Genomic DNA, 20,106 nt, shown 5'->3' with positions numbered 1-20,106 from the left:
AGAAGTACCTTAATGGTTATACAGTACCAAACCCGTGGATGAGACCAAATGTTCTTAACCAACTTCCAACTGGCAACTTTAGGTGATTTCCAATTTTTTATCATTATAAAAATGCTGCAAAAACTTTGTATGTACTGTGTACACACATCTCTGATGATTTCTTTAGTAAACAATCACATTTTCAATAATGATAAGAAGTTCAACTTTATTTTGCCCCATTCTCAGCATTGTCTTAGTTCTGTAGTTTGATGGTTCTAAATAAAACCATCATGAAAATCCTCTGCCATATTGTGGAACAGCCTCAGTACCTTCTCTTTCCGCTGGACCATATGCTGACCCAGATACACTAATCCGTCCATCTAGCCACCTGATTGGTCCACCATCCCTCTAGCCACGTGATTGGTCTACCAGGGATGTACATCATCCCCAGTCCCTCTCTTCCTTTACACCTGCTTACAGTCCTTGCATCCTGCACAACATTCCACAGTGCACTTTCTACTTATTCTCTTTCATTTTCAGCTATTTCTCTTCACACACTTCTGAAGTTTGAGGATCCACTTCTCCCAAGGCTTTTGTTTCGTAGAGATCAACAAGAAGGAACAGCCATCTGCTTCCTAGTGTTCCACTCCTTAGAATATCTCTCTGTCTCTGTCTCTCCCTCTCTCATGTATGCTGAAACCCTAAAGTATCACTGTCGGAGAGCAGACACCAGTCATCTCGTGTGCACCAAACTATGAAGGTGATAGGCAGGAAAACCCTCAGAGGTGCTTGTTAAAACCCAGATTCCTGGACTGCACCTCAGGTTTGCTGGATTAAAAGTCTCTAGGGACACAGGGAGCTCAGCCCAGTGCTCTGTGACAACCTAGAGGGGTGGGATTGGGAGGAATATGGGAAGGGGGATCCAGGAGAGAGGGGACATATGTATACCTGTGGTTGATTCATATTGATGTATGGCAGAAACCATCACAATATCATAAAGCAATTATCCTCCAATTAAAAAAAAATCTCTAGGGATAGAGACAAGGAATTTGTATTTTATTTAGCTGTCTAATGATTCTGGTACTTATTGAAATGTATGATCATTTTAAATGATATACCAAAACTCAACTCATATAAACTGACACAGTAACCCCTTTTCTATCATGCCCTTATAATAAAAACTATTAGTCATGTCTTGGACAGACGGTAACACAGACACAATCTACACACAGCCAGAGGCTGCAGTGTGGTAGAAATGACAAGAACCACCATATCTGGTCCTCCTCCCCTTCCTAGTTGCTTGCTGTTGGGTTGGGGCCGCACGACCGATTCTGGCCACAGGGCTGTGAGTAGGGTTTAGTTGAGTCTTTCACACTGTGCCTTTCCCATGGAGCCCCTGAAGTCATGTGCTGAGATGCAATGTCACGAGACAGTGGAGCCAATGGCCGTCTGAGTCTTCGATGGTCAGATGGAGCATAACTCCTGTCACCCTTCAATGGATGTGCCACATAGGCAGGGCTAAGTCAGGGAGATTTTAAGGTCACTTATGGCAGCGAGCCCTAGTGTTGTTCTGCATCATAAAACTAAAACCCTAATTTCATCTTCACGAACCAATGTATATGAGTGTGGTCTGGTCATTTTAAGTTATAAAAAGAAGTCTCCAGCTTTATTAGAATATTGACCTCTAAACATCAACTCCTGTCTTCACAGCTGATTTTACCACATTTCATCCATGTGAATGAGAGAAAATTTTTTTTTCTGTGGGTGAAAAAAGGACACTAAATGTCTTAGGAAAAGTAAATTAGATACAGTGAGTCAGTGAGAAAGAACCCAGAACTTGCTTTGCTTCATGATTGACAACAAATTCACATTAACAAAATTCAAATCTCTACCTCTAACTGTGACAGGAAACCAAATTTCTCTTTAATCCCAAATGCATATGTCCTATAAACAATAAATACAGTTGGCCCTCCCTACCCTCGAGTTCAGCATCTACAGATTCAAATCAAATTGGACCCAAGGTTGGCTGAAGTGCAGACGTGGACCTCAGGCACAGAGGAGAATCTGTGAACTACGCCATTCTAGGTAAGAGACTTGAGCTCTGTAGGATTCAGGTTTCTGTGAGTGTCCTGGCACCAACACCTCACAGATATTGAGGGACGATACTTAACTTGCCACATCATTTCTGGTTGAGTCAGAATCCCTTGTTATTGTTTTTTTTTTTGTTTTTTTTTTTTGTTTTTTTTGCCTGCCTGGGTCTTCATTATGGCCCGAGGGCTCCACTCTAGCTGTAACTAACTCATGGACTTACATGTTCCATGGCATGTGGGATCTTAGTTTCCCGAGCAGGGATGGAACCCATGTCCCCTGCCTTGGAAGGCAGACTCTTAACTGGGTCACCAGGGAAATCCCTGGAATCCCTTTTTAACCTGTGATTATCTTCCCCAACACTGGTTGTGGCTCAGTTCAGCCGTATCTGCCGTTTAAACTTAGGACCAGCCTTAAAAACAGTGCCAACCCTTCCTAATCCCCTAACTGTACTCTTGCTGTGGAGGAAAGAGGAAACACAGACCCTGAATCCTTTCACACCTCTTGATGTTAGTTATTTGAGTCTCAAGGCTGGCTTTTGTTTCTCTACAGGTGACAAAAGTATTATATATATATATATGTGTGTGTGTATGTGTGTGTGTGCATATATATATATGAAAGTCACTCAGTTGTGTCTGACTCTTTGTGACCCCATGGACTATACAGTCCATGGAATTCTCCAGACCAGAATACCAGAATGTGTAACCTATCCCTTCTCCAGGGGATCTTCCCAACCCAGGGATTGAACCCACATTTCCCACATTGCAGTTGGATTCTGTACCAGCTGAGCCACCACGGAAGCCCAAGAATACCGGAGTGGGTAGCCTATCCCTTCTCCAGGGGATCTTCCTGACCCAAGAATCGAACTGGGGTCTTCTGCATTGCAGGCAGATTCTTTACCAGCTGAGCGATTAGGCGAAGAAAAGTAGAAAAAAGATAGAGATTGGTGGCAAGAACCACTTTACTTTTTTCCTTTTTTCTCTATTACTGATACTTGCCTTCCTTGTTTTCCATCAGCATTGTCTCTGGTCTCTATTGCTATCTGTTTTTGCCTTCCATGTCAGATCATTTAGCATGTAAATTATTTAAATGAGTGACGTGGGACTTTCAGAATCTGATGAATCTACAAAAATGTGGAAAATTCGCACATATACTACATTTAGAACCTCAAATTAAGTCAGCTTTATAAGAACTAGCTATCCTGTCCTCAACTAAAAGGCTCTAGTTCTTGGCTCCTAAATTATTTCTCTGAAATTCTAAGAACCTGGCCCTGGCATTCTCTTAGAATTTGTCAATTCCATTTTCTCAGTAATAAGTTCTTGAGGTTGACCCAGAAGGCAGAAGTCAATTGATTGAGGAGTCAGGGTGGATGGTGTAGAGAGCATATATTTTGGGGTAACCTGTGCCTGTATTAGCCATGTGACAGTGGAAAGAATATGAATCTCCCCTCATCTCCCCTTTGCTTCTCTTCTACAGGTAAGGTAAGAAATGGGGTAAAGCAAATGTAAAATAGATAAAGCCAGTGAGAATTTGCTGTATGACTCGGGGAACTCAAACAGGGGCTCTGTAACAATTGGGGAGGGAGGTTCAAGAGGGAGGGGACATATGTATACCTATGGCTGATTCATGTTGATATTTGGCAGAAAACAACAAAATTCTGTAAAGCAATTATCCTTTAATTAAAAAATAAATTAATTAAAAAGAAAAAAGAAATGGGGTAAGGAATCTAAAACTAATTCTGGCCCGTGGCTGTTTCTAGCACTCTCCTGAGAAAGAATGAGCTCTTAGCATTCACCGGTACCAACATGAAACTCAATGGAAACTCTGATACAATAAGAACAAAAATTTTTAAGAAATGTTTTTCTCTCATAAGCAAGACATAAATTCATATCATGCACATCATGAATTAGAGTTGAGATTAATCTGATGCCGCCAAAGGATTATTTTTTCTTTTCCCTCTTTTTCTTTGAGACATCCCTTTGCATAACTTACTGATTTTTTTCTCTTTCTTTATACCATGTAGTACTTGCTCACCATGCTTTCTGCTCCTTCATGACTTTAATATTATTTTTAAAATAGAAAACAAGATACAAGAGAATCCAAACTCACATCCACGTCCTCCTTATGCACTCACACTATTTTTGCACTATTTGATTCTAGCCACACTGAAATGGCAGGGATTTATTATTGTTAGTTCAAATAAGATATAAAACAAAATGTTATTTTGTAAATATAAACAAGTCACAGAACCTATAATGTTTTCCATTACAATTCTAACAAAAGAAAAATTTGAATGGAAATATGAATGTCTTCCAGTATTCTCACCCAGAAAATCCCCTTGGACAGAGGAGCTCGTGGGCTACAGTCCATGGAGTCACAGAGTTGGACATGACTGAGGGACTAAGCACATTGTCTCTTTCTATGAAAGAGTGATTTCTCATGGTTTTGAGGTGGTTCCGCCTTATTCTTCTACTTACATTTGTGGGTTTAACACAGGTCATTCACGAATGTCAGAGGGTGGTATGTACTCTGACAGCAGCTTTGGAAGACTGCACGGGCCCCGCAGAGCCTGGAGGGGAAGACTGAGTGCTGCACCCTTGTGAGGGCAGTGAGCACAGGGCTCACTGATGGAGCAAGGGAGGGAACAGAGGGCAAGGAAAGTGTGGTTCCTGAAAGATCAGCCCTTTCTCACCTTGGGCCCTGTTTTCATAAAATGGACAATAAATGGGGCTTATGCCCAGGAAGCTCCAATACTTCCGCCACCTGATGCAAAAAGCAGACTCACTGGAAAAGACCCTGATGCTGGGAAATATAGAGGGCAGGAGGAGAAGGGGGTGGCAGAGGATGAGATGGCTGGATGGCATCATGGACTCAATGGACATGACTTTGAGCAAACTCTGGCAGATACTGAAGGACAGGGAAGCCTAGAGTGCTACAGTCCATGAGGTCGCAAAGAGTCAGACACAACTGAGCAACTGAACAACAATGTCTGGGAAAAGTAAAGGATGTGTTTAGCTGGAACTTGAGGGCAGGTGTATAATCCAGGCACAAACCCGGGTATGCCTCAGTCCAGCGGGAAATCCAGTCTTCTCCTGCCCTCGGTGGGTAACAGCCTAGGGTCATGTGAGTTGCCACGAAAGATGTTAGAACATTTGAGACAGGGCCCACGTCCAGCGACCAGTTGACCAGGCCTCTCTCAGTGAGACACCTTGGGGACTTCAAGCATGGCCTAGAGCCCACTGTCACCTGTTGCCCAGTCCTGTTTCTTTCCTTGCTCTTCCTTCCTCTGGTGCCGGGGCCTCCCTTTCGCAAACATCCTGCCTGCTCATCTCCAGCTCAGAGTTAGCCTCCTGGGGACCCAAGTCTCAACACTGATATCTGCTTCACTGTCCAGAAAACAACAGCCCACGCTTTCAGAATTTTGAACAAAATTCTGTCTTAGTGTGGTACAAACTTCTTGAGGGACTTTGGCTTATTGATGGTTAAAACATTGAGCTAATGTCAGAAGATAAATGATTAAACTGGTAATTAGTGCTTAGTTTTGTTTTGAAAATGACAACCTTTAAGAACTGAAGGCTTTGCAATCCAGGGACATGAACTTGGAGTCTGAGGGGTTCAATTGACTGATGTGATGTCGGGGAGTCAAATGAGCCCAGGTCAAACAAGCTCCAGTTCACAGCACAGCAATTTTTAAAATTTTTAGTTGTTACTCGGTTGAACTCCTGTCTCCACCTCCACTAGCAGAGGAGTGGGAAAATATACATTAGCAAATCTCCCCAAATGAAACACCCTCAGCTGTTTCCATTCCCTCTTAAAGACAGAAGGAAAAGGCCTCTGAACCCAAGGCACCTGTGCTTATATAGAAATAGGGTAATTACTGAGCAATGGAGTAACCTCTAGGGACAAGACTGTCAGTGAGTGCCAGAAATAGAAATAGGAATGGTTGATACTCCTTTACCCCCAGGAGAGAAAGAAAGAGAGGAGAAGAAACGGGGAGAAAAGGAGGTGAGATATTTGGGGTGATAAAAGAGAGATCTGAGGAAAGGCAATAACAGGAAGTCCCTAATACATCAAAATCCCAGTTTGTGTTAAAAATTGCCATAATGTAAGTTAACTCTTCTGATAAAGATCTGTTGTCTCCTGGAAGAGATGAAACCACAGGCAAGTCAAATGACAAATTAAAAAGATAAAAAGCGACAGGTGCTGATTTTTTAAAGTTTATTCTGTTCTTGATTTTTTTTTTGCCCCAGAAAGCAACTGTTTAAAATTAAGAAATAGCTGCAATCCTTCTGTAATACGCTCTGGGGAAGAAAAAAAGAAGAGGAAGGAGAGCAGCTACAAGATTACAAAAAGCCTCGAGGTGCTGGCTTAAATTGGAAATAGTCTGGCCTTTCTTCAGAAAGGAAAAAGCAACGAAGAAAGAAATAGATGAACAAATAAGAGAGAAAAACAATAAAATCCTCATTATACAGAGGAAAAATTAAACTACTTGAGAGAACTTATTTAAAACACTTTTGTTAGTATATTCCTTTGGGAAGAAGTGGAAATCCTGCCCTGAGAATGAGCTCCGTCTGATTTTTACCCTGCACAGGACTTTAAAGACGTTAATAAAGGAATTACAGGTGCAGGGGTTTCTCTCCAGCCACGCCCTCTCCTATGACCACCCCCAGCCTAAGATCATGCCTATTCCTTTCTGTGACTGAGAGGCCCAGGGTGATCACAGGGAAATCTATCAAGAAACCTCTAGAATATGGTTTTATATGCTTACCCTAACAAGTCAACAAAATCACAGATTGCAAATTTTGAATGCCTTGCAAATACTGTGCCACTTCAAATGCAGTCCTTCAGGTAATTACATTTGATTTGAAATCATAAAAGGTAGAATTTTCTTTCTCCTTTTTTACTTTTAAAGGTTTTTTAAAAAAATAAAATGTATTAAAATACAGTTGATTTACGACATTGTGTTAATTTCAGGTGTAAAGCAATCAGATCAGATCAGATCAGATCAGTCGCTCAGTCGTGTCCGACTCTTTGTGACCCCATGAATCACAGCACGCCAGGCCTCCCTGTCCATCACCAACTCCCGGAGTTCACTGAGACTCATGTCCATCAAGTCAGTGATGCCATCCAGCCATCTCATCCTCTGTCGTCCCCTTCTCCTCCTGCCCCCAATCCCTCCCAGCATCAGAGTCTTTTCCAATGAGTCAACTCTTCGCATGAGGTGGCCAAAGTACTGGAGTTTCAGCTTCAGCATCAGTCCTTCCAAAGAAATCCCAGGGCTGATCTTCAGAATGGACTGGTTGGATCTCCTTGCAGTCCAAGGGACTCTCAAGAGTCTTCTCCAACACCACAGTTCAAAAGCATCAATTCTTCGGCGCTCAGCCTTCTTCACAGTCCAACTCTCACATCCATACATGACCACAGGAAAAACCATAGCCTTGACTAGACGAACCTTTGTTGGCAAAGTAACGTCTCTGCTTTTGAATATGCTATCTAGGTTGGTCATAACTTTCCTTCCAAGGAGAGTAAGCGTCTTTTAATTTCATGGCTGCAGTCACCATCTGCAGTGATTTTGGAGCCCAGAAAAATAAAGTCTGACACTGTTTCCACTGTTTCCCCATCTATTTCCCATGAAGTGATGGGACCGGATGCCATGATCTTCGTTTTCTGAATGTTGAGCTTTAAGCCCACTTTTTCACTCTCCACTTTCACTTTCATCAAGAGGCTTTTTAGTTCCTCTTCATTTTCTGCCATAAGGGTGGTGTCATCTGCATATCTGAGGTTATTGATATTTCTTCCGGCAATCTTGATTCCAGCTTGTGTTTCTGACAGAATATGGTCCACTGGAGAAGGGAATGGCAAACCACTTCAGTATTCTTGCCTTGAGAACCCCATGAACAGTATGAAAAGGCAAAAAGATAGGATACTGAAAGAGAAACTCCCCAGGTCAGTAGGTGCCCAATATGCTACTGGAGATCAGTGGAGAAATAACTCCAGAAAGAATGAAGGGATGGAGCCAAAGCAAAAAGAATACCCAGCTGTGGATGTGACTGGTGACAGAAGCAAGGTGTAAAGCAAAGTGATTCATTAATATATATATTCCATTATAGACTCCTAGAAGATACTGAGTACACTTCCCTGTGTTAGAGGTTTTTTTTCTTTGGGCTTCCCTGGTGGCTCAGATGGTAAAGAATCTGCCTGGAATGCAGGAAACCTAGGTTCAGTCCCTGGGTCAGGAAGGGAATGGCAAACCACTCCAGTAGTCTAGTCTGGAGAACCCCATGGACAGAGGAACCTGTGGGCTACATACAGTCCATGGGGTTGCAAAGAGTCAGTTCATAACTGAACACTTCTTTTCTTAGTTGTTTCAGCTAGAGCACACCTTTAGCCTGATTGCCTGATAGTCTTGGGAGGTAGAGTGGCGTGTAGATAGAGGTGAAAATGATTTATAGAATTTTCTAAAAGAATAATTCACTGTTTGGATAATCTATTTTATACATATGCTAATCTCCTTATCAGTATTTTACTCTCTGAGGTAAACCAATTTAGGTGTCAGGGCCCATGGTTATAAAGAGATAAATCGAAGTACAACCCAAGGAGGAACACTTATCCTTGCCTTTTGGATTATCCTGCGCATGAAGTCCACCCCGAAGTAGTTTGTGATTCATACTTTGAGTAGCTGGTATATTTTTCTACTTTTCTACCAATTGTGCCTATTTTGGAATGGAAGCCTTGAACAGGTGTGGAGGTGGATAAACACCCCCACAAATCCTGTGTCACTCCTCCCCTCAGGGGGTGGAGCTTAGTTCCCTCTCCTTGAGTGTCAGCGGGATCTAGTCATTCACTTCTAGCCAATAGAATTTGATAGAAATGATGAGCTGTCATTTCTATCTTATTTTTAATTTACTCTTTAAAATTGTAGTAAAATGTATGTAATACTGATCCTTTTAACCATTTTCAGTACAACAGTTCAGTGTACAGTTATCTTGTGAGAGGCCCAAACCCAGAATCACCCAGCAGAGCTGTTCCCAGATTCCTGACCCACAGGAGCTGTGAGTGGGCATCTTCTACTCACATTGTTGGGCAACCATCACCACCATTTACCTCCAGAACATTTTCTTCATCCCAGACTGACACACGGCACCCACTAAACAGCTCCCCATTTCCCCCTGCCCCCACCCTCTGGCAGCCATCATTCTTCTTTATCTGTGAGTTTGGTTATCCTAGGTACTTCCTACAAGAGGAGTCATATTTGTCCTCTCGTGATTAGCTAACTTCATTTAGCCTAATACCCTCAAGGTTCATCCATGTTGCAGCATGTTTTGGAATTTCTCTCCTTTTTAGGGCTGAATAATGTTCCACTGTGTGTATATTCCGTATCTTGTTTATCAAGGAGCACTTGGGTGGCTTCCCCCTTTGGCTATTGTGAATAACACAGCTGTGAACATGGGCATACAAGTCCCTGCTTTCAATTCTTCTGGGTATATACTTATGAGTGGAATTGCTCGATCATATGATAATTCAAAGCTTAACTTTCTGGATGAACTGTCAAATGGACTTACATGGCAGTGGCACCATTTAACATTTCCACCAGCAGTACACAAGGGTTCTGATTTCTCTACATCTTCACCAACACTTGTTCTTGTTTTTTGATAATAGCCACCTTAATAGGCATGAGATGAGATGTCATCTCTAAGACGTAGGTTATTCAGAGATTGGAGCTTGGGTCTCAGATGTATGTGGTTCTCTGTCTGCTTCACCCTTGAATCACTCATATGGGAAAGTCAATCACCTGATCTCTGATAGGGACAACGTGGGGAGAGAATCACAGTGCAGGGCTGTGAGTCTACTCCGGCAGCTGGAAGTGGTCCACACAGTGAAGAACGGGGACTCCTGCAACAGCCTGGGGTGAGGGTCGGGGGCATGGCAAGGGAGCCTCCTCCAGTTAGGTTTGAGATAACCACAGCCTAGAATCATCCAGCCACACTGATCCCAGAGTCCTGAACCATAGAAACTGCAAGGTAACAAATGTGTGTTGTTTTAAGCCATTAAATGTGAGGTAATTAGTTAGGCAGTGGCAGGTAACTAATAAGGGATCAATAATTAATAAAGGGGCAATGTTGGGTCAACAGTTTCACAAGTGTCTACTGGGCAGTTCTGCTGGGCAGTTCTGGGCACTGGGGTGACCACAGCAAGCACAGAGGAAACTTCAGGGTGTGAGTTCCATAGACCTTATATCCTCAGGTACCGCGTAACCTGATCTCTGCACACTTGTCTGAGACAGCGTCTGCTTTAGGTGGTGATGACTCCAGGACATTTGAGCACAAAGGGACTCTACAGGGGACTGGGTCGGCAAAATCCTCAAAAAGTCCGGAAAGGAATACTCTGGTGGAACTTTCAGAGCTAACTTCAAGACCAACATCGCAGAACTGGCCCCGTGAGTAAATTGCCTCCTCGGTCACCATGTGAATCCAAGAGCCAGGGAACTGCCGCCCCACGTAGGTCCTGAGAGTGCAGGGCTTTTGCTGTCGCAGGGGATTGCTTTTGGTGATTCCCACCTCAGAGTGGGGGCCTTCAGCCCACGTCTCGGCTCCTCCCACCTCAGAAATATCAAATGCTTCCAGAAGCAGCAGAAGTGCAGCCTCTGTCTTCCCTCACCTTCTACAAGTAGCATGGGTGTGGCTGTTGGGTGGAGGCTGGGTGTGTACACGGGGGACCCCAGCTGTACACACAGTGGAGTATACGGTCTCCACCTCCTATATCTGCAGAGTAAAGCTTGCTCAGAGAGGCAGAGTAGGGCAGAGTGAGCCAGGCTAGGATCTGTCCTCTCACATGACCTATGGGTGGACAAACGTCCACAGATGCTGGTGAAAAAGTAGGACTAGGGTGGACATGCTGTGTTGATAAGTATCATTTGAAGAGAACTGAAAACAGGGGGCACAGCTATATGGAGTAGATGTTATGTGGCTGGGACTAGATTATGAAATTTGTGTTGTTGTTTTATTTAATACTCACAACAACCTTACAGAATAAGTGTTACTACCCCCACTTTCAGGTGGAGAAAGCAAGGCTCAGCAAGATCAAATAACTTGGACACAGTCCCATGATAGAGGGAGGTTAAAAAAAAAAAATGAACCAGGCATTTCCTTTGGAGCCTAGGGAACAGGATGCTGCATTCTCAGGGCCACAAGACATAATGATGTAGTGATGGGAGAAGTTCTTATCTATTGAGATGTGAGGAAGTCATTTTGGCTTATACATGATTAAACTTAAACTTTATGGTAACTAAAACAGCCTGTTTTGTGGCCCATTAAACATGCACTGTACATCTGCTTTAACCTTTAAAGGAAAGAATGCATTTGAAAATCAGACTGGAGTCACTGTGGTTCAGGCACCCAGCTGGAGCCGGTGACCACTGTGGATGTGATTTCAGGCACTTTCCTGCATTCGTGGGAACTTGAATTTTCTGAACTATATCAGACTCAAGGACATCACCAGCTGTTCTCATAACTGTGTCTGCTGGCAGATGCCAGCTGCAACCTTAGGTCTCAGGGTCTCCTCTTGTAACTACATGACCAATTCAGATCACAACCAATCCTTGCTTAGCAAGCCTCCTTACTTCTTGCAGCTCCAATCTTAATTCTTGATGAACAACTGCTGTGATTTTACAGTTTTTTCCTTTAAAACCTCCCCTGTTTTGTAGCCCAGGAGAACACATTTCAAGGGCTTTTTGAATCTATATCTCTCTGGCTGTAGTCTTCAGTTTGGCATGAATAAGACTCCTTTTCATTTCTATTATAGACCCTTTACTAATGATTTCCATCAACAGTGGGCAAGGCTGCTTGTTGCTGTTATTTTCATCTCTGTTTGAATCCCTCAAAATTCACATGTTGAGGCCCTAACTTCAATGTGATTCTATTTGGAGGTAGGGCCTTTATGGGAGTAATTAAGATTAAATAAGATTGTAAGCTTGGGGCCCTAATTTGATAGGGGTACTTCTTGTATGAAGAGACAAGAGAACTCTCTCTCTCTCACCCCCACCCCAGGAAAGAGCCCTGTGAGGACATAGTGAGAAGGCAGTCCTCTACAAGTCAACAAGAGAGCTCTCACAGCAAACCAACTGCCAGACCTTGATCTTGAACTTCCAGCCTCCAGAACTGTGAGAAAATGAACATCTGTTGTTTAAATTGCCTAGATGATGGTATTATGTTATAACATCTCAAGCAGACAAATACAGTCTCACAGCTATTATTTGCGAAGGTTATAAGAATAAAAGCATGAACTCCAGAACCTAACAGTTTGGGTTTGAGCCCCAGCTCTGCTGCTTCCTGGCTTTGTGACCTTATGCAAGTTACCTTTGTGCCTATCAATAAGATTTACCTCCTTTGTAGGGTTATTAAGAGGATGAAATGAGTGAATATTTGTAAAACCTCGCTCATGGTAAATGCTATATAAGTATGTGGCAAATTAATAAGAAATTGGACTTCCCTGATGGTCCAGTGGTTAAGAATCCACTTGCCAATGCAGCCAACACAGGTCTGATCCTTGGTCCAGGAAGATCCCATATGCCAACGAGCAACTAAACCTGTGCACCCAACTATTGAGCCTTCGTGCTTAGAGCCTGTTCCGCAGCAAGAGAAGCCACCACATGAGAAGTCCACGCACCACAACTAGAGAGTAGCTCCCACCGGCTGAAACGAGAGAAGGCCCATGCACAGCGATGAAGATCCAACGCAGCTGAAATAAACAATAAATAAATAAAAGTTTAAAAAATAAGAAACTAAGTCACATGGTATTAGTCAGGAAAATGGTAGACACCTAAGTAGTTTTAGTGAGATTACTACTGAAATCAGGAATTTAGCCTCTGAAGATAAGGAAGATAGGAATGACAGGGATCAGAGAAAAGTTCCCACCAGTCCTTCCTTCCTGAAGTGGGGGGTACTCAGTGCACAGCTGGTAACCACAGGCAACACCCACAGCTGTCTGTGTCTGCAGGTGCACACTGGCTTCTTGGAATAGACATGTGTTTACCTTCCACCCACTAGCATCTCTCGATGCTTCTGTTGGCAGGGGAACGTGGAGGGTGTGGGTTTCAGACTGTCCACAGCCCCTGGGAAAGCTCAGGATGGCAGGACTGGCACCAAGGTCAAACTGATTGGGTTTCAAACTGACTGAAGATTAGAAGTTGGAGGTTTTACTTAACGTCTGATGACTATTATGATTGCTTTGCCTTCATTTCTTATTCAAATATTAAAGGAGCTGTGGCCTGGCATGCTGCAGTTCATGGGGTCGCAAAGAGTCGGACACGACTGAGCTACTGAACTGAATTGAACTGAAAGAGATCTTCTGTTTATAGCTATTATCAATTCCTTAATATAAGACCATAGATTACACTTCTTTTATCCTCAATATCCCTTTGTGCCTCAATAGATTATTGCAAACATAAGATATTAATACCATGAATGCTCAAGAAATGTTTAATTTATTGAAAAAAAACCTTTATAACAAAAAGGACTATAAGCAATACAACTCAAGGCACAACAGAGCAGCCTGAAATTCTTATAGGGGAGACTTGCATTTTTTTCAATTCACTTTTATTAAAATTTTTTTTCAGCAATCGTAGAATTTATTATTACAATGCAGGTTTAAAGAAAAAGCACCTATGGTCTGTCACAAAGACTCAGGAGCCAACTTGATGGGGCTTCCACAGGCTGGGTCCAGGACAATGTGAGCACCCCAATAACTGTGTTAATACATTGTAAGCCATGGGGAAAGTAGTAATCCATGAGTCCATATTAATAGGTAATAACCACGAATAAGTGATAAATAACTGGGGGCTCACTGGTCAAGGTAAAAGGTGTGCTGGAGCTGAAAGTTCACAGTAAAGCCTGGATCAGGGAAGAATCATCAAGATGCTCAATCCAGGCAATTTGGTGAGATGCTTGGTGTCTCCCCCGACAGACTACTTGTTGGTTGAAAGGGAGAAGAAAACAGCAAATCATATGCTGTAGATCAAAATCACCAGTGAGGAACAGAGGACTACCACATGCCTCCAGGAGTGATCCGAGAAGGGTATATTACCCGTGTAGTGTTTCGGTCAAGAAGGTACACCTGCATCTCATCACGAAGAAACTAGGCAAATGCACAGCAAGGAATGTTCTATTTTAAAAAGGGGTGAAGAGCTGCATTCTTCAAACACTTAAAGAAAAGCTACAGAAATGTTCTAGATTAAAAGGTGACTGAAAGAGATATGACAGCTAGATGCAACAACAGACCCCGGATTCAGTTGTGTGCTGGAGGGAATAAATTTTCTATAAAGGACATTATTAACTTAAGAAGACAAGACTGGAACACTGATACCGATGATAGATGGCATGCATGCATGCTCAGTTGCTACGTCGTGCCCAACTTTTTTCAAACCCATGGACTGTAGCTCGCCAGGCTCCTCTGTCCATGGGATTTCCCAAGCAAGAATACTGGAGAGGGTTGCATTTCCTTTTTCAGGGGATCTTACTGACCCACAGATCGAACCTATGTCTCTTATGTCTCCTGCATTGGTAGACAGGTTCTTTACCACTGAGCCACCAGGGAAGCCCAATAATAGATTAAATTAGATAAAAGCATACGTGCACGCTAAGTCGCTTCAGTTGTGTCGGACTCTTTGTGACCCTAGGGACTGCAGCCCGTCAGGCTTCTCTATCCATGGGATTCTCCAAGGCAAGAATACTGGAGTGGGTTACCATGCCCTCCTCCAGGGGATCTTCCCAGTTCAGGGATTGAACCCACATCTCTTATGTCTCCTTCATTGGCAGGCGGGTTCTTTACCACTAGCTCCATCTGGAAGCCCAGATAAAAGCATAGCATGGTGTTAAATTTACTGAAGTCAATAACTGTGAAACTGTTAGGAAGTGATGTTTATGGAGATAAAGAGCTTTAGTGTATGTAACTTACCCCCAAACAATGCAGGGAAAAAATATTAGAGCAAATGATAAACTGAAGGGGGAAAAATACTACTAATAAGGGAACAATTGGATTTTCTTAATACTATTCTTATTCTTTCAACTTTTCCATAAGTGTGGAACTTCCTTGGTGGTCCAGTGGTTAAGAATCTGCCTGCTAATGCAGAGGACCTGGGTTTGACCTCTGATCCAGGAAGATTCCACATGCCTCGGCAACTAAGCACCAACTGTGCAACAAGAGAAGCCGCTGCAATGAAGAGCAGCCCCTACTTGGTGCAACTAGAGAAAGCCCACACACAACAGTGAAGACCCAGTGCAGTCAAAAATAAATAAATAAAAATTTAAAAAGATAAAGTAATTAAGACACAGCATAAATACATCAGTGAAACAAAATGTAAGGTATAGACTCATAAGTGTACAGTCAGCTGATCTTCAATACAAATTTTAAGACAATTCAGTAAGGAAAGTCTTTCCAAACAAAACTTTCCTGTATGTGTGAAATTATTACCACAATTAAAAAAAATGGAAAACTTTTAGTCTATGAAATCATCTTTCACTTTTACCTATTTTAATGTTACAGATTTCAAACACATAGAAAAACATAAAGGCAACTCTAACCAAATCCCATATATGTACTTTTTCCAAAGAGAATTTAACAATAGATAAAGGTCAAGCTGATTCTTGGATATGGTCTGAAAACTTAGTAACTCAGAGAGTAGAAACATTGATGGGTGCCTGTGTTCCTAATATTGATCAGAAACAGCCAAATATTTCTCCTGCAAAGAGAAGTTTATTTGAGATCAGCAGAGAATTGCAATTTGAGGTCTGCAACCATGGGGGACTACATGCAAGTCACTGCACAAAAGGGGAGGAGCCTGATTTTATAGAGGGGAAGGGAAGTCGGATGGGAGGGCCATAGTGAACAAGGAGTTCAGGGCTTGTCATTGGTTGAGTCCCCAGCAGGAAAGAGAGGGAGTCTGTCTTCTTCCTGTGGGGCTCTGCTGTCATCACAGGGCGTGAGAACGCCCCCTGCTGGTCTCAATTCTATTTAATTGGGGTTTCTAACTGTTGATTTTTTTTTAATTTCACTAAAATTTATATTTTTAAAAACTGTTTTAATTGAAGGATAGTTGCTTTACAGAATTTTGTGGTTTTCTGTCATAAGGAGGCCACCTCCAATAATCTGATTATTATTATTATTATTTTTACATCAACAAAAGGGAGCTTGCAAAGTGGTGACTTGGAAAGGACTGCCTCTGTCATCCTTGTGGGCGAGCTTGCCGGGGAGCGGGTGCTCTGTGGACTTTGTTGTGTGGATGAGTGACTGGGTATTGAGGGCACAGCTTGTCCCTCTGAGCCCTGTCCACCCCCAGGCAAGCTTTGACGCGGTGTTATAGTTTCTCCATTCTCACATCACCTCGTCTCCAAGTTCACCCACTGCACGTAGGAGGAGGAGACCTTCTGGCCTCACCTCTTTCCTTGTGGCTCCTCCAATAACTCTTCTAATCTACAGGGCCTTGCTCTAGAGATTTTAAGTTACTCAGAACTGAAATGCTTTTCTGCATGTTTAGGTCAACAGAGTTCATTAGTCAATACAGGTAGTTCACATGCATATTCTTTCATGACTTAAGTCTTCCTCCTTCTAATGAATGATATTTGGACCTGAATTCAGGAAGTACTGCTGCTAAGTCACTTCAGTCGTGTCCGACTCTGTGAGACCCCATAGATGGCAGCCCATCAGGCTCCCCCGTCCCTGGGATTCTCCAGGCAAGAACACTGGAGTGGGTTGCCATTTCCTTCTCCAATGCATGCAAGTGAAAAGTGAAAGTGAAATAGCTCAGTCATGTCCGACTCTTAGCGACCCCGTGGACTGCAGCCTACCAGGCTCCTCCGTCCATGGGGTTTCCAGGCAAGAGTACTGGAGTGGGGTGCCATTGCCTTCTCCATCAGGAAGTACGTTTGGTCCTAAATTGCACATGCAAAACAGAATAGTTAAATAGTGATTTTGTGCAGGTCCTCTGAGAAGCGGATGCCAAGCAGGGATGGGATGGATAAGAGACGTACTGGGGAAACACCAGTGAGGGATGATGGGGAAGGAGCAGGAGGAGGCAGGAGAGCCAGCAGACCTTGAGGCAGGTCTGGCGCCCATGAAGGAGAGAAGGAAGGGAGATGGAGTGGGAGGAGGAATAAAAGTGCTGAGGAACGTCATGGACTGCTCTGTGGTTCTAAGAAAATTTCGACCAATCTGGAAGGGTCTTTTGAGCCAAGGTCATCCATCAGAACAGCCCCTTCCTCCCAGGAGTGATACCCCTAACGTGCCTGGTCACTGGCCAGTGCAGCCTGTAGGAAGATTAACCTGGCTGCCAGCATGTCAGCAGCCACGACTGGAGGCCAATTATACCTCCTGCCCTAGAAAATCTGAGAGGCACATTCTTCTGGCCACAACAGACAGTAATTTGCATGACTTAAAAAAAAAAAAGATTTATTTTTTAAATTTTTATTGATTTATTTTTTGGCTGCACTGGGTCTTTGTTGCTGCACATGGTCTTTCTCTAGTTGCGGTAAGTGCGGGCTACTCTTCCTTGTGGTGGACGGGCTTCTCATTGTGGTGGCTTATCTCGTGGTGCATGCAAGCATGCAGGCTTCAGGAGTTGCAACGACAGGGGCTTCAGTAGATGTGGTGTACAGGCTTAGTTGCTCTGTAGCATGTAAGATCTTCCCAGACCAGGGATGGAACCAATGTTCCCTCTGCATTGCAAGGCAGATTCTTAGCCACTGAACCATCAGGGAAGCCCCGGTAATTTGCATTATTCAGGCTTCGAAACCCTCAGATTCACCTGAAATGGTGGTTTGATGCAAGGCACGTTTGGGACTTAGGCCTTAATCTTCCTGTAAGACTTGCAGTTAGAGCATTGTAAGTGGAGAGCGAATAAAGGATCCACATCTTGCTGAAAACGTTAAGCTACAGCCCTGCTGCAGGGTGACTTCTGCTTTCATTTCAAAATGCAGTAGGTTCATCACTTCCCTCCGGTCTCAGAAAGACAGCAATTCAGGATGTTGGGTGTTGGATGCCAGTTTGACTCTCCAAAACTAGTGGCTGTCATGTTGAAGGCTTACTTAATTGTTTTTATAGACTGGTGTATAGACCAAGAGAGCTTCAAATTTGCTTTTGCTGCCATATGAGAAGGGGTTTTCCTGGTGGCTCAGTGGAAAAGAATCCACCTGCAATGCAGGAGAGGCCGGTTTGATCCCTGTGTCGGGAAGATCCCCTGGAGGAGGCAATGGCAACCTACTCCAGTATTCTTGCCTGGAGGGACCCATGGACAGAGGAGCCTGGTGGGTTACAGTCCATGGGGTCCCAAAGAGTCTGACATGACTGAAGAGACTTAGCACACATGATATATGAGAATGGCACCTTCTGAAGGGCCACCTTTGCCTCCATGATCCACGATTCTCAGGATCTCTGCCACCAGTTGGACAAGTAGAGCTGACTTTTGCCCGTAAGGTGATGGTTTAGGAAGCCGGTATTCTCAGGAGGGCTTAGGAGTAGGTACTGGATTCATGGTCACTAATCAGTGATAGTCAAAGGCACAAGCCATGCACTCTCCTAGATGGGCTGGGGAGGGAGAAATGCCCAGTTTGTGGGGGCTGGGGGTAGAGAACCATGGAGAAAAGCAGCAACAAGTTCCCCACCTTCTTAAGGGAAATGTGAGCACTCAGGGGCAGACTGTAAATGGGGAGCCAATCTCCCAGAAATACTGGGGTAAAGAGTCAGACTTCAGTAGTTAGAGTCTGATTTAATGTTGGGCTGGTGGTCTGTGGACTTAGGGCTCTTTGTGTAGTTTACAGAGCATCTGACTTAGTCCAGAGTCTGGAACTTTCCTGCTTTGCAGACAGGATTGCTAAGCAGGCCTGGAAGCAAACTCCTAGGGTTTAGAACATCATAACCTCAAGAAGCTAGAAGTATAACTTTATGTACTCACAATTTCAGATGAAAATTTCCCTAATAACACTATGTGATAGAAATAGATATTTCACACATTGAATGTCAATTTACTAAAAAGTAAGAGATTAAAAAAATAAAACACACAGTAGGGACTCCATTATCAACAGGAGACTAAAATAGGATCACAGAATAACTGTAAATTGGCCTGTACTCATGTGTCATCCAAACCACTGAGAAATTCTCAAGTTTTCATTACCTTTTGATAATCTGAGGAGAGTAAACAGTCCTTTCATATCATTGATGTGTTGGCTGCCATCTCCAGGCACAGGATAAGCACTAATGCTTCATCAAGGCTGAATGTAGGCTTCTGCGACATTCAGAAGAGAGTAGGCTTCTGCTATATGCCTGTTCCTTTATAGGAATTTAATCTCTATCTGATGAATTTCACAGTAGAGGCACTTCTTTAAAGATTATTTCTTTAAAGGTACTTAATCCTCTAATTAGCAAGATTAACAGAGATACTTCTAGTTCTAGGAATGCATGATAAGTTTAACAATCTTAATTTTTCTTTAAGCTTTTTTTTTTCCCCCAAAATATGGATCATAAAGTGCATAATGCAGCAACCTTATAGGGTTTTTAAAGGGAAAAAATAAAGCTTTATATTTAACTTACTCTTAAATACATAGGGAAAATTACTAAATCACATAGCTAAGATCAAGTTTAAGGAATTTGGGACTTAGGGGAAATTATACTGTGTTTTGTATATTTTGCCTTCTTCCCTGCCTGTAAAAAAATACTGATGGGATATAATGTAGTTAAAATTAGATTTTGAGGGGAATAGAGATGGGGAAAAGAGACAGAGAAAAGCAGAGGCTTTGAGAGAGAAACAAATAAGAGAAAAGCAGGTGTTGGTTTGGCCCAGAGACTGGGAGGCCACTTTATAGACTCATTTTATTTATGTGTGTCTGGTAGTGCTCAGGGTCCTTGTTTAGTATCAGCTTACTATGAAAGTGAAAGTGGCTCAGTCGTGTCCGACTCTTTGCGAGTCCATGGACTGCACAGTCCATGGAATTCTCCAGGCCAGAATACTGGAGTGGGTAACCTTTCCCTTCTCCAGGGGATCTTCCCAACCCA

The 20,106-nt window shown here is 43.1% G+C and overlaps 2 long non-coding RNA genes across 4 annotated transcripts; both read left to right on the top strand.

The window, feature by feature from the left end:
- Positions 1-5,940: 5,940 nt before the first annotated feature.
- Positions 5,941-7,548, top strand: LOC129626246 (uncharacterized). The gene is made up of 3 exons (XR_008701865.1): positions 5,941-6,072; positions 6,318-6,915; positions 7,042-7,548. It is a non-coding gene; the product is annotated as an uncharacterized LOC129626246 (long non-coding RNA).
- A 1,940-nt stretch (positions 7,549-9,488) lies between these two features.
- Positions 9,489-15,433, top strand: LOC129626245 (uncharacterized). Of its 3 annotated transcripts, XR_008701864.1 has the most exons (4): positions 9,489-10,088; positions 10,352-10,504; positions 12,114-12,226; positions 15,142-15,433. It is a non-coding gene; the product is annotated as an uncharacterized LOC129626245 (long non-coding RNA). The 3 variants fall into 3 exon arrangements; XR_008701863.1 differs by lacking the exon at positions 15,142-15,433 and having other exon boundaries at positions 9,494-10,088; positions 10,364-10,504; positions 12,114-14,376; XR_008701862.1 differs by lacking the exon at positions 15,142-15,433 and having other exon boundaries at positions 9,494-10,088; positions 12,114-14,375.
- The last annotated feature ends 4,673 nt before the right edge of the window (positions 15,434-20,106 follow it).

The sequence above is a fragment of the Bubalus kerabau genome, chromosome 13 (assembly GCF_029407905.1).
Source record: "Bubalus kerabau isolate K-KA32 ecotype Philippines breed swamp buffalo chromosome 13, PCC_UOA_SB_1v2, whole genome shotgun sequence".
Lineage (NCBI taxonomy): Eukaryota > Metazoa > Chordata > Mammalia > Artiodactyla > Bovidae > Bubalus > Bubalus kerabau.
This window is presented reverse-complemented; position numbering and strand designations above follow the sequence as displayed.